A 14,041-nucleotide genomic window follows, 5' to 3' on the forward strand; every position below is an offset into this window, starting at 1 on the left:
ACATCTGTTTTTCTTTTCTCTAGCATTTGTACCCACGTTATTTGCTCTGACAGTATCTTAAGGGCAATGTAATTGAGCCCAGAGTCATAGTGGCAGATGCTGTGCCTGCCAAATTCATGCCTTCTTTTTCTTAATCACAAAGCTAAACTACATGTCCCAGTATCCCTGTGGTTAGGGGTAGTCATCTGACCGAAAATAGCCAATGGAATGAGAACCATAGTGAGGGGCACCACTTACAAGCATAGCCCATGCAAACCAACCTTGACTATCTTCTATGACCTTTCTCAACCCAAAACTGAATACAGAATCCTCCAAGACTCAGGTTCACTTATGGTGACAAGAAAGGTCATCCACTCATCAGATTCTGGCCTCAATATGAGCAAGAAATATCCTTCTTTTGTGCCAAACCACTGATATTTATGATTTATCTGTTACAGCATCTTGGGTAACCTAACTGGGGCCTCTTCATCATTTATTTGCTTAATATTTTATTGTTGCTTAGGCATTAATATTTGTAGTACCTAAGTTTAACTTCCATTATTCAGTAATCTTTATTCTTTAAGATTTAAGATAGCCAAAATCATACCTCTTAATGTCTTCCAGTGATAGAATTATAGGAATATTGTTAATAAGAAATTATAATACAAAATAATGATCAGTTGGTCCTCCATCAAGCCACCCTTTATACATACTCTCTTTCTCTCTCCCTCTCTCTCTCACACACACACAGTGTTCTCTGTGTGTATATAAAGTTTGTAACTCCTAAAACTTCTTCAAAAATATATGAACTTAATTTTGCTGAAGGAAAAAGTGAATTCCCTGTAATAAATTGGGCACCCTGAGAAATGGAAATATTTTAATAGGTTCAGAACTCTTTGAGTGCATTTAGTAATGATACAGAAGTGCCTCTCTTACCTCCAGTTCTCAAGTGGGTGACTCTAACAGGTCACTGCATTTTGGAGTTGTTCATTGATCCCATTGATTTGATAATCTGTGCCCCTTTCCAATTATAGCTGATGTTTTAAAATCTAGTTGAATTGGGTTCTATAATAATCCAGCTTCATAAAATTATTTTCTTCATTCACATTTAATTTTATTTAATACTGTTACACACGATTAAATGACATGATTATTTCTGGAAAAAATATTTTGAGAAATTACTAAATGAATAGTTAAACTGTGTCCTGCAAAACAATGTAAATGAAGGTACAGGCTAATGTAGCAAGTTGGCGGAAGTATTCTTCTACTTGACTTCTCTCTCTTCTAAAGGTTATGAGTGCCATGCTACCAGGATTTTGACCCTTGTTTTCCTCACCTTTATTCCTAGGCCTTACCTCCTTTCCTAGTTATTCACAACTCTATTGTTACTCCAAAGTCTACTGTCAAGTCCTATACCCACATCTCACAGGGCTTTTCTCTCTCTTGGTTTTATAATAATTATATACATGTAAGCAAAATATGAATACCATTTGTTACACCACTCAACTCAATTGGCCTTTCTTCTTGTTGTGTCTTAGTCATCCTTTCAATCCAGATCAAATCACACATCCCAGTGGCCAGACTGCCTTTAAATGCATTCTTTCTCCTCTGTATTCCAACAGCAGTAATCACATGCAGGAGTTGTTAATCAATTAATGCTATCCTGCCTTGTGAAATTTTTGTACTTATATCTAAACATCTTTATTCATATAATTTTTATGCATTTATGTCTTGTTGCTCAATTTGAATGAAAGCCCCTTGATGGAGGTGGTCAGATAGTATGGATCTGGCTTAGTCCTATAGAACCCACCACAGTTCCTTGCATCTTCATAAAGCTTTGAAGCACATTTATTAATTGATTGACAGATAAAACTTTTTTGGAAGGCAATGTAATTAATACATATAAAAGTTGACTAAACTCAATTGTACCTGAAATGGCATTTTGACTCTACCACTTTCTAGCCAAGGGACTTTAGGCTTGAAAGGTGACTTTCTGCATCTGTGAAATGAGGCTAATGATACTGAACCTGCATATTTCACACGGTTGTGAGTGTCTACTAGAGTACTAATGTTTGAAAGTGCTTTAAGGGTATGAAGTAATATCCTGAAGGTGATACTAGAGATGGGCCTTAGAAACTTTGAGGAGGCATCTATCAGGCAGGGAATTTTAATTCGGATGTACAAACCAGGACGATTGTAGGGAAGAGAAATAGAATTCCAGGGTGTTCCACATATATCTGGTTGGGTTGAAATATACAGACTGTGTCAGAATGGATGGTGACGAGGCTAGAATAATTCAGTGTGGCCAGAAAATACAGAACTTTCTCAAAGCATATGGGCTTGATTCTTTCTTTAGGCTAGGGGAAAGCAGTGGCATTAAAGATTTTTGAGCAAGCAAATTATATAGACAGATTTTTTTTTCTCCCTAAAGAAAGTGGCAAGAGACAGAGTTCATACAAAATCCTTATCCTAAATGTCACAAATTAATTATATTGCATGATTTGTAGTAAAATTTTAAGTTTCTATTTTATAACTTGCAGTTGGTATGAGAAAACATACATTCTCTCATCGGAGTCCATTTTTACTCATAACTATGTGTGGAGAGGTTAAAATCAGTTGCCAAATGCAAAAAAAAATTGTATTTAAATTATACTAAGTGTGTTCCAATATAATGTTATTTATTATCAAAGTAAAGAATAGTCGTTGATTTTTTTTAGGAAATTACAGCATCCGGATAAGGTAAAAATTGCAAATCCTCTCTCTTGCTTCCCTCTCCCTCTATTGTCCAGATATAGCTCCTCTTGTTTCCAATAAAACTGAGTTTTAAAGGATATTTTCCCCTTTGTTTAAACCTTAAGCAACAAAGGAAACAAAATTCCAAGAATGAATTTAATTGTATTGCTATATAAATGAACATTTCTGAATTAGGAAGGACCAACTCTTTTAAAAAACCACAAGTGCTGTTTTGACTGACAGATATTTTTCTTGGTATTTTAGAAGTGTAGATATATGTAAGCTTTTAATCAAAGACTTTTTAAAAATCACACTTTATGCTGTATCTTTAGGATTTATTTAAGTAGACTTTGGTTTTACAGACTGTTTTTTTAAAATTTCTTTTTTGAACATTTTTATTCTTCTACATCTTGTTAGCACCAAGTAGAAATGGGATTTGCATTTGAAACACTAATATTCACTATTCAGTCAGCCAAGACATTTCCTTCTTTTAATTTCCATAAATGTCAGTAAATGCCTCTTTTCACCTTTGGGTGAATAGTCAATAGAAAAATCAATTCTGTGACAAATGAACAGCAACATGATTTTACACATGAATTATTTAACAAAGACTATTTTTATCCTTGAAGGGAAAGACTTAAGTTAAAAATCAGCAGCAAATTATTAATTTACATTTATTAATATGATCCACAGGAATGCATATCCATAGAAAGTAAAGAAATTTTATAGCATATGTTTAATTAGTTCATGTCCTAGACCTCATAATTGCCCAATAAGAAATTATTGAAAATTATTAAATATATAAATAAGCTATAAACCTCATTAAGCCTTTAGATCACGTTGTATTTTTGTCCAGGTTGTGAGAGATTTAGTGTTTTGTAACGCCTGATAATAAGTGAACTAATTACAAGTGTCTCACTTTAGAGAAAACACTGGCATAACCTCTGTTTTTACATCACTTTATCAAACTCTGTCTTCTTATCTAATTGGTATCTCCTGGGTGTTGGAAGACACAAGATACTTTACGGTACAAGTACAGAAATGGAAAGTAGATTCATGTCTTGAATGTCTAGATTTCAAATCACCAAGGTTTTCTCAACAACAGAATAAAATCATTTTTTAAAGCCCCATACTGGGTTCTCGAGTTAGTAATCACCAGTATCTTGAGTAGCATTGTAATTTTCTAAGAACTACCATTGCTATGAAGGAATCTTCTTGTTGAAAATGTAATGAATGGAAGGGAATTTGTTTGAGGGTGAGTATCCCAATCCATAGGGAAATGGGTCTGGACCATGAACTTTTACGTATCTCTTGGCACATTCTAGGAGCTTGAAATGCTTTCCTGGTGTTCAGAGGCAGAGACATTTATTGAATGTAAATGACTTAGCTTTTACCTTACATAATCCTTTCTTAAGAGCAGAAAGGAGAACATAGGGATGTTAGAGGTTTAACCCAGGCCACATTTTAGGTGGTCTAAACTGACAGGAGCTTGTTTATGAGAAATGCTGGCCTCATCCTAAGTACTCCAGTAATAGTGCCTTGGCCACCAATGTTTGTGGAATGGATCCCTTTGTCAATTGCTTTGGACGTCAGATTTTCCTAGCTCCCTATAAACTGTGACTTTCCTGTCTCATTACAGAACTGCAAGTGGCCCCCAAACTTTGAAGCTTTCAGCTCTCTTTTGAATGTCAACTTTAAAAATAAAAATTACAGAATAACTAGCAAGTGTCTTATTAGCTTATTCACCAAACAATTTTGTTTTCAGAGACATTAAACTGTCAGAGAGCCTGTGCACTTTTCTAAATGCCTGGGTTTTGTACCTGTTATAGAACAGTATGATTTTTTCCATGCCATCCCAAAACAATAATTTTGGACAGTTTAAGTTTATTTGATCGCTTAACCCTAAGGCACTGCGTTCTTCAGCCACCAGGAGTCTGTGGTGACTGTCCCCCTCTCCTTCAGCGGCTCCACCCACTAGCCATTCAGATCTATTTAGGCATGTTGAATTCACAGCAAGAAACGGGCATGGGACCACCCACACCCTATGTGATTTCAGAGCAGCCGAGCATTTTTAATAAGTTCCCAGAGCTTTCTAGTGTTTGAAAAACCCTTCGCTGAATCTGTGAATGTGAAATACAACCCACGTGTAAGAATGCGTTCAGGGGAAGCCTGGCATTGCTTGAAGGCACTCTCTTAGGTTCTATTTCCTGGACTTGATGGAGCTGAGTTGCCCATTTACCCCCAAGATTTTTTTAAATGGACCCACACATTTAATACTGTGTGATAATGTTTATCCCTTCTCTCAAACGTGGGCCATGCATTCATACCCTTACTCCATTTAAATTCCCTAAGCAAGTACACTGGATACTTTGTGCTGGGTAGAGATTAATTTACTCACTTTAGGCTGCAAGGACACCACAGTCTTGTGAAGCAGTAACTAATTCTACCCACATGCAATAGATCAACATTACTCCAACTCTTGTAATATACATGATACTTTTGAAATGAAAGAAAAAAAATCCCCTTGACCCTTAAAGTTTCTTAAATTATTTTACAATGTTAATTAAATGTATAGACATACAGGGTTACAAACAATCTCTTTATTCTTTGAGCTTTCATTTCAGCTATAAAACCAAAGCAAATTGACCACTTGAGTAGAATAAAAGTCTACAAAAGCAAAATAAAAGTAAAATTCACAACACTGATGTTAGGCATGAGATTTTGTTAGCTGAAATGACTGTTGGAAGCATGTGTGCTGACTATTCTTTTTTTTTTTTTTTTTTTTTTTTTTTTTTCACTCCTGTCGCCCAGGCTGGAGTGCAGTGGCCGGATCTCAGCTCACTGCAAGCTCCACCTCCCGGGTTTACGCCATTCTCCTGCCTCAGCCTCCCAAGTAGCTGGGACTACAGGCGCCCGCCACCTCGCCCGGCTAGCTTTTTGCATTTTTTTAGTAGAGACGGGGTTTCACCATGTTAGCCAGGATGGTCTCGATCTCCTGACCTCGTGATCCACCCGTCTCGGCCTCCCAAAGTGCTGGGATTACAGGCTTGAGCCACCGCGCCCGGCGTGTGCTGACTATTCTATTCATCAAGTTGCATCCAGCTTTGTGCATTTTTCCCACCTTATGCCACTGGCTAACCAAGTCCCTACCACTATTTCTATCTGAACTGACAGCCAGCTTTTGAACTTACCCTACTTTGAAATATCACATAGCTTTTCTTGCAAGATAAAGAAAATGTATTGCATATTAAATCCATCTGCTCTTTTCTCATTAACCTACAACAGTATAAATAATATTATTTCTGTCATCCTACTTGTAAATAAAATACAAAGACAGAAAAAATCTCATTGAGTACTAGCTTGAAATGTAGATATTCAAGATGATACAAACCACAATCACTTTAAAAAGATATCTTGAGTGTATAAATGCAAATAAATTTTAAATTGTTGAAGGAATTTGAGGACTCCTGAAAATACAAACCCTCACTTCAGAAGCATTGCATTTAACAACTGTTTAAATAAGTCACTAAAATCTCTTTATACTCTTTATTGTATCCCTAAAATTCAAAAAAGCTGTAAGTGTTTTCTAATTTTCTTCCTGTAGAACTTTCTTTAGTTTTGAGTCATATATAAATCACAGTTATGTTTTAAATCTAATGTGTTGCTCAGTAGTTTCTGGGTTGCTTTTCAGTAATAAAAGAATGAATTATGTTATATTTATAAAAGGCCATAAATCATGAGAAGTGTGCTTATTTAGCATTATTTAACTGAGTCATCAGGATAGTCATAATTCAGCAGTGTTTAGGGATTTCGTTCAAGTCAAGGAGCTGACCATGGCACAATCGTTACAGCTCATATTTAAACAGCACTCGCTACTTTGGTGAGGCTTTCTTTTAAGATGCCTGCATATGTGACTCATATAATCCACACCAAGTTGTTACAAGGCAGGTAATTTCTTGTGGTCCCACTTTACAGGTGAGGAAGCCAGTGAATGCTTGCTCAGCATTGCACAAGTAGATGGCAAAGTTGGGTTCCATCCCAGGCATTCCGGCTCCAGAGGCCAGGTTTTCCAGCCACACTGACTGTGCTCAAAACCATCCTCCAATTCCACATGGGTTTGTCATTTCATGTTAGAAAATGAAGTTTAATGTCATTGCTGTCACTAGTCGACTGGAAACCCTTCTCCTTGCCTGTTCTTCTCCCCTTTTCTAACTGGTTAGGTGCCCATCTCATTTCTCAATATTCAGATCAAAGGTTCATTAACTTGTGAAGCCTTCTCAGACTTTCCTCCATAAAGCTCCCTTTCCCAAGTAAATGGTTTAATAAAAAAATTTTTTTTTTTTAAATACACCGCCATTTTGCCCCACTCCATCTCTGTGCCATGTGTGACACTTTAAGACACGTGTTTTGTTTGTCTAAAAGCCCTTGAAAAGCAGCGCGTTTGTCCCATTCATGAGGCAGGGAGCTCCTAGAGCAGAGGCGGACAAGGCAAGCGCGAAGGTTTGCCGGTGTGGAGCCCTTTGTACTTTCCCAGTCATAGCACTTGCCTTCTGGTTCTAAAAGATAATGATTCTGTGGACAAAGACTATTATTAAAAGTTCCAGAAAAGAAAATAAATAAGTGACTCGTTATCTGAAGTGGTGATATGGGGTGAAGATAATAAATCTTTTAAAGCAATGGAAAATGAGCTTTAAGTTAAAAGATACCACTGTGGCATCCTTTCTATTGTACAAACAAATCAGGATAAATTATACCTGGTGTGAAGCCAGCTGACTCCAGCCTCACACTGCCAGCAGCATCCTTAATCCCTAGAGGCGTTTTTTCTCTTTCCAAAAAGAAGTGGTATCAAAACTAAAGCTTTTGTTACAAAATCACTATTGCTTTTTTAATGATAATATTTAATGTACTGTGAATACCAAATAAGGGTAAAGGAAGCCATGAGTGTTTTTGTTGTTACCAATAGGACATCAGGTTTAAAGAATGGATAAACATTGATTTACATGATTTTACAGCAATGAACATTTTAAAATACTTTGTATTGTTTATGTAGTACCGGACTGCCATTTAGATAGCATTCATGATTGTATTTGTTATTCTAAAATCGTAAAGCTTTGTCTCTATGAGAAAAGTAATTCTTGTGTTTCAGAATCGAATAACTGAATAGAAATAAAGCAGATTAAATATTGTTAAGGAGTACTGGCCTCCTCTTCTGATCTTCTATTTCTTGGCTCACAGGTGGTAATTTTAAAATGCCCTCTCAGCTAAATTGAAGGTAGTGACCTATCATACAGTCTTTTTTTTTTGAGATGGAGTCTTGCTCTGTCGCCCAGGCGGGAGTGCAGTGGCCAGATCTCAGCTCACTGCAAGCTCCGCCTCCTGGGTTTATGCCATTCTCCTGCCTCAGCCTCCCGAGTAGCTGGGATTACAGGCGCCCGCCACCTTGCCCGGCTAGTTTTTTGTATTTTTTAGTAGAGACGGGGTTTCACCGTGTTAGCCAGGATGGTCTCGATCTCCTGACCTCATGATCCACCCGTCTCGGCCTCCCAAAGTGCTGGGATTACAGGCTTGAGCCACCGCGCCCGGCCATACAGTCTTACATAGAATTATAACCTTCATTATAACATAACCTGTGAAAATTATTTGGTTTTATCTTAAATCAAGATAAATAATATAAGATGTTAGCATCTTATTTCTGCCATTCTGGCAATTCTTATCTACCTAGTAGATTTTACTCAATAGCTATGAATGTCTGTAATAGAAAAGAAGAAAATTTCCATGAAATTCCTCAATAAAGGGGTTTATTCCGAATGATAATTGGTTATTGCAAACATCAGTCAAATTTTTGCTTATCAAAGAACTATGCAAAGTTCTTGTTTGTTGATTCAAATATGGTGTCCTGTACTCACTACATTATTCAAGACTCAATACCCTCATTAAGAAAGGGCTTTCAAAAGGTTTATGTATGTAAGTTTCACCTTTTATAAGGTACTTGGGAATTCAGATATTTTTAGTAAACACTGAGAAGCTTTGAAAGGGTAAGAGAGCATTTTTTTCCAAAAAGAGAAGCAATGATTCATGGGATTTGGGACATTTTTTGTCAAAATCTTTCCCGACAAGCCTAATTCAGATGAGCAGCCACTGAAAGTCACTGCCAGCAGATTGGCACTGCTGCTATGCTTCTGTGGAGTGTCTCAAAGTTTTAAGTCTGTTCCTATTATGAAGGTTAAGCAGAGGGTCACATCTGGTGTATTTCTGGTCACTATGCAAAACTGCTGAAAAGAGCTTAGGATTTAGAGGAAATCTGGAGTGGATGTATTTTGTGCTTGGTGTAAGCACAGAGTTGTATGGTCTATCAAACACTAGCATTGAGATAAATACAGCATATGCCATAAGGAGATGGAAGAGTAACACCAACTGCTGGGTAGAGATTTGGATTCTGTTTGTTTGTCTAGTTTTTATGCTTTACTTTGTCTTGTTAGGAATTAGTCTCTATTTTTATATCCTTTTCTCTACAGCTCATGCGTAGTTTTAGATTAATTGGATATTTATTATTTCACTGTTATATTAACTTTGATTAAATATTATATTATTCTTTTAATAGTTTCACAAAAGGAGAAAACCTGCCTCCTTGACTCATTGCTTCCTAACAGATTTGATCACTTTGACCACTTTTCTAATACTGCTAGAACTGTAAGACCTCAAAACTCTCCTTAATCCCAATACCATTCTTCACAGAACTAGAAAAAGCAATCCTAAAATTCATATGGAACCAAAAACCCACATAGCCAAAGCAAGACTAAGCAACAAGAAAAAATCTGGAGGCATCACGTTATCTGATTTCAAACTATACTATAAAGCCATAGTCAAACAACATGGTGGTAGTATAAAATAGACAGACAGACCAATGGTGGTTATTGATGGCAGGCACTTGTGTTATTCATGTAATTTAAAGTCTATAAGATATTCCAAGCATATAATTTATATTTACCCATGGGTTTACTAATTCCAGTGTTGTTAATTCCCTCTTACATTTCCTTTTTTTTTTTTTTATCTGGAATCATCTTCTTTTACCAAAAAAAAAATCTTACCTATTTCTTTCTGTTAATGTGAGAGGTTTGATGACAAATTCCCTCATTATCTTTTGTCCGAAAACATCTTTATTTCACTTTTTTTAAAAAAAGTCTTTTATTTCCATCAGTTTTTGGTGAGCAGGTGGTATGTGGTTACACGAGTAAGTTCTTTAGTAGTGATTTGTGAGATTTTGATGCACCCATCACCCAAGCAGTCTACACTGAATCTGATTTGTAGCCTTTTATCAATCATGCCCTTCAACCCTTTCCTTCCAGTCCCAAAGTCCATTCTGTCATTCTTGTGCCTTTGCAGCCTCATAGCTTAGCTCCCACTTGTGAGAACATACAATGTTTGGTTTCCCATTCCTGAGTTAGTTCACTTAGAACAATAGTCTCCAGTCCCATCCAAGGTGCTGCAAATGCCATTAATTCATTACTTTGTATGGCAGAGTAGTATTCCATCATATATATACACGCACACACCCCATATATATCTATATATCATATATATGATCATACATATGATCATATATGGGGCGTGTGTGTATATACATATATCATATATACCATCATATACCACAGTTTCTTTATCCACTCATTAATTGATGGGCATTTAGGCTGGCTCCACATTTTTGCAATTGTGAATTGTGCTGCTAGTGATGTGGAGCATTTTTTTCAGATGTTTGTTGGGCATTTGTGTATCTTTGTTTCCCTCACCGTTAGTGATGTGGAGCATTTTTCAAGTGTTTGTTGGGCATTTGTAAATCTTCTTTTGACAATTGTCTACTCATGTCCTTAGCCCACTTTGAAAGTAATTAATAGATGATGCGAAAAATGGAAACACATCCCATGCTCTTTGATGGGTAGAATCAATATTGTGAAAATGAGCATACTGCCAAAAGCAATCGACAAATTCAATGTGATTCCTATCAAAATACCACTGTCATTCTTCACAGAACTAGAAAAAGCAATCCTAAAATTCATATGGAACCAAAAACCCACATAGCCAAAGCAAGACTAAGCAACAAGAAAAAATCTGGAGGCATCACGTTATCTGATTTCAAACTATACTACAAAGCCATAGTCAAACAACATGGTGGTAGTATAAAATAGACAGACAGACCAATGGAACAGAATAGAGAACCCAGAAATACACCCAAATACGTAACAGCCCACTTATCTTCAACAATGCAAACAGAAACATAAAGTGGGGAAAGGACACCCTATTCAACAAACGGTGCTGGGATAACTGGCAAACCACATATAGGAGAATGAAACTGGATCCTCACCTCTTACCTTATTCAAAAATCAACTCCAGATAGATCAAGGACTTAAATCTAAGACCTGACATTATAAAAATTCTAAAAGATAACATCGGAAAAACTCTTCTAGACATTGGCTTAGGCAAAGACTTTATGACCAAGAACCCAAAAACACATACAATAAAAACAAAGACAAATAGGTGGGATTTAATTAAACTAAAGAAGTTTTGTATGGCAAAAGGAACAGTTAGCAGCGTAAACAGACAACCCACAGTGTGGGAGAAAATCTTCACAATCTATATATCTGACAAAGAACAAATATTCAGAATCTACAAGGAGCTCAAACAAATTAACAAGAAAAAAAAACAATCTTATCACCTTCATTTTTCAGGGGTATTTTTCATTCAGTGTAGAATTTTATGTTGACTTTTTTTTTTTCTCTCAGTAATTTAACCAGGAATATGTTGGCTTCTGGCTTCCAGTGTTTCTATGAAGACATCAGCTTTCACTCTTACTGTAGTTCCTCACTGGGCTATGTTGGAGAATCAGTCTACCCCTGGTTCTCTCCTAATCCTCAGGCTTAATCCTCCTGTGCCTTTGATTGATAGGTCTTTGTTCCCTAGCACTGAAAGATGACAGCAGCTAACCCTGTGTTTCAGAGCTCCCAGCCTGGCTCTGCAACCTTGTGCCCCACACAATTTCAAAATCCAGAAAAGGTTTTAAGATGAGACTGACCACATGCTGGAGGCCATCATCACCCCTGCCAGGTTCTACTTCTGAAGCACCTCTGTCATTGTAGGAGATTTCATTCTGCTTTTTATAAACTTTCGCCTGGGATGCCCATCACCCATGCAGGTGAACAGCTAAACGCGTGTCCCTTGTGGACGATGGCTATGCCTTTGAGGATCCGCAAGTTTCCAATTTGTTTCTTTAGTTCCATGCAAGTCCAAAATATTATATGGTTTCTCTTTCTTCGGGTAAAATCTCTCTGGATCTGGGGAAATGCTCAGAATTGGCAAATGTCCCTGGGGGGCGGGGGAAAGCAGCTGGTAATTATCAGTTCACCTCAAAAAGCTTCACTCCATCTGGAATTCTCGCCTTTTGTCAGAATTTCCTGATGTTTTAGAAAAATGACTCTTTTTTGAAATTTTTACAATGGGAACAATAACGTGCTACAGCTATCTGGAAGTGGACGTTCCTCATTTTTTTTCTAAATAAATGAATATGAAGTTGTGTCATTTAGGAAAGATGGCGTCTGAAGAAAGCTTGGGGAAAATAACCAGTTGACATGGTAGCGATATTCTTCCATCAGCTAAATGTTGTTTCCTAATCTGGTGACATTGTTTTCAGAGACCACTACTGTATGCTAAGTGTGTGCCAAGGAACATAAATATGAATGTTCCATGTCCGCACTAATGAGACTGAAGGGAATGTAACCAGCACAGCACACACTGGTGGAGGATGACGGAGGAGCTGGCACACACTCCTGGACAAACAGAGAGAGATGACTGTGGTCCCATTCAGAAAAAGAAGGGAGGAGGAACGCGGTACAGGGCACTCTGATCCTTAGCCTGTATCAGATCCTAGACCACAATAGTTGGGTTAAGCACAGTAGACTCACAGCTAAAAGCATATCTTCTTTTGAGAATTGTCTACTCCTGTCCTTAGCCCACTTTGAAAGAAATTATAGATGATGCCAACAAACGGAAACACATCCCATGGACTCTTGGGCCAGGCTGCTAGGATCTGTCATTTTCCATGTGGCTTTGGGCAGATTACCTGTCTGCCCTGTTCCTGTTTCCTCATCTGCAAAATAGGAGTACCCACTTTACAGGGCTCTTAAGAACTGACAAGTTAATGCCTGGGAGGTGCTTAGGAAAGCACCTAGCACATGTGTAGCCAAAGTGTTCACTAAATAACCTGATTTCATGTTAGCTCCCACCACCTATCTTGGCTCCCTCCGCTGAGAGTAGAAGCAATCTGCCCAACAGAATTTCTCATTTCCAAGTCATTCTGATGCAGCCCTAAAGACTTAAAAAAAAAAAAAAAAAAAAAATCCTTGTAAGGGACCCACTCTGCTCTGCAACTCACTCTCTGTTATGTCTAGAAATTGCTTTAGGCACTGAGTAACCATAGTCCTCTTTTCTACACTGAAGCTCTTCTTTCCTCTGGTTGTCTGTCAGTTCAATTGGGGAGGCTCTTTTACTAATAACCAGCTCCAGAACTCTAGTTACAGACTCAGAATATGGGTTTGACCTTCATGCTGTAAACATCGCCTCCTTGATCCCAGCCTTTAAAATCCTCTTTCTTGGGGAAACAGTAGGCTCAGGTGTTGGTGTTAGAATTGGGTCTGGAACACTCACTCCCTTTGCTGCTTTCAAGTGACTGTTTTCTACACAAGTGCATAACCACTTGTGTTCTGTTTTATGTTCTCTCATTTTAGTGGAGAGGGTTGTGATGAGATAGAAGAAGTGCTGGAATAAAGTAGTTGGTGCTTTGGAGGTAGGATGAGTCATCTCATTTCCTCTGAATTCTCCCCAGTATTCCCATTTGGATTTCCAGAATCTCATTTAAAAAAAAAAAAAAAAAAGTATATTTCCTTAGAATTGCCGGAAACATTGATATCTGCAATGTCCAGCTGCTACAGACTCCTGGCAGCTGGCAGAAGAAGAGTGACCACAGCTACACAGCCAGCTTGTCTTGTGCCCTAGCTGAAGTCGGGGTAAGCTTGGTCTGCAGGGTGTCTCTCTTCAGGGGCCATAGTGATGCAAGATGATGTAGCCAATACAGTTACATGTTTTGATGCTTTCCTGCAAAGGCCCATAATGTTCTCATCTTTGAGGGCTCAGAGTCTGAGAGAGTACACAGTTGCTAATTTAGCTCATTGCTTTGCCTCACTGCCACCAAATAGAGCAGGCAGGTAGATACCCCAAAGAGGCTTCAAATATTCTCAAGCACAGCTAGCCTGCCTTGAATGAGCTCATTGGATATTTTAGT

General features: G+C 37.7%; 1 protein-coding gene across 1 annotated transcript in view; it reads left to right on the forward strand.

Annotated features, from left to right (window-relative positions):
• Positions 1-14,041, forward strand: part of MYO16 (myosin XVI) — a 653,675-nt gene that overhangs the window by 638,698 nt on the left and 936 nt on the right. The gene's annotated exons all lie outside the window — the stretch shown is intronic.

Source organism: Colobus angolensis, unplaced genomic scaffold (genome assembly GCF_000951035.1).
Source record: "Colobus angolensis palliatus isolate OR3802 unplaced genomic scaffold, Cang.pa_1.0 Scaffold13, whole genome shotgun sequence".
Lineage (NCBI taxonomy): Eukaryota > Metazoa > Chordata > Mammalia > Primates > Cercopithecidae > Colobus > Colobus angolensis.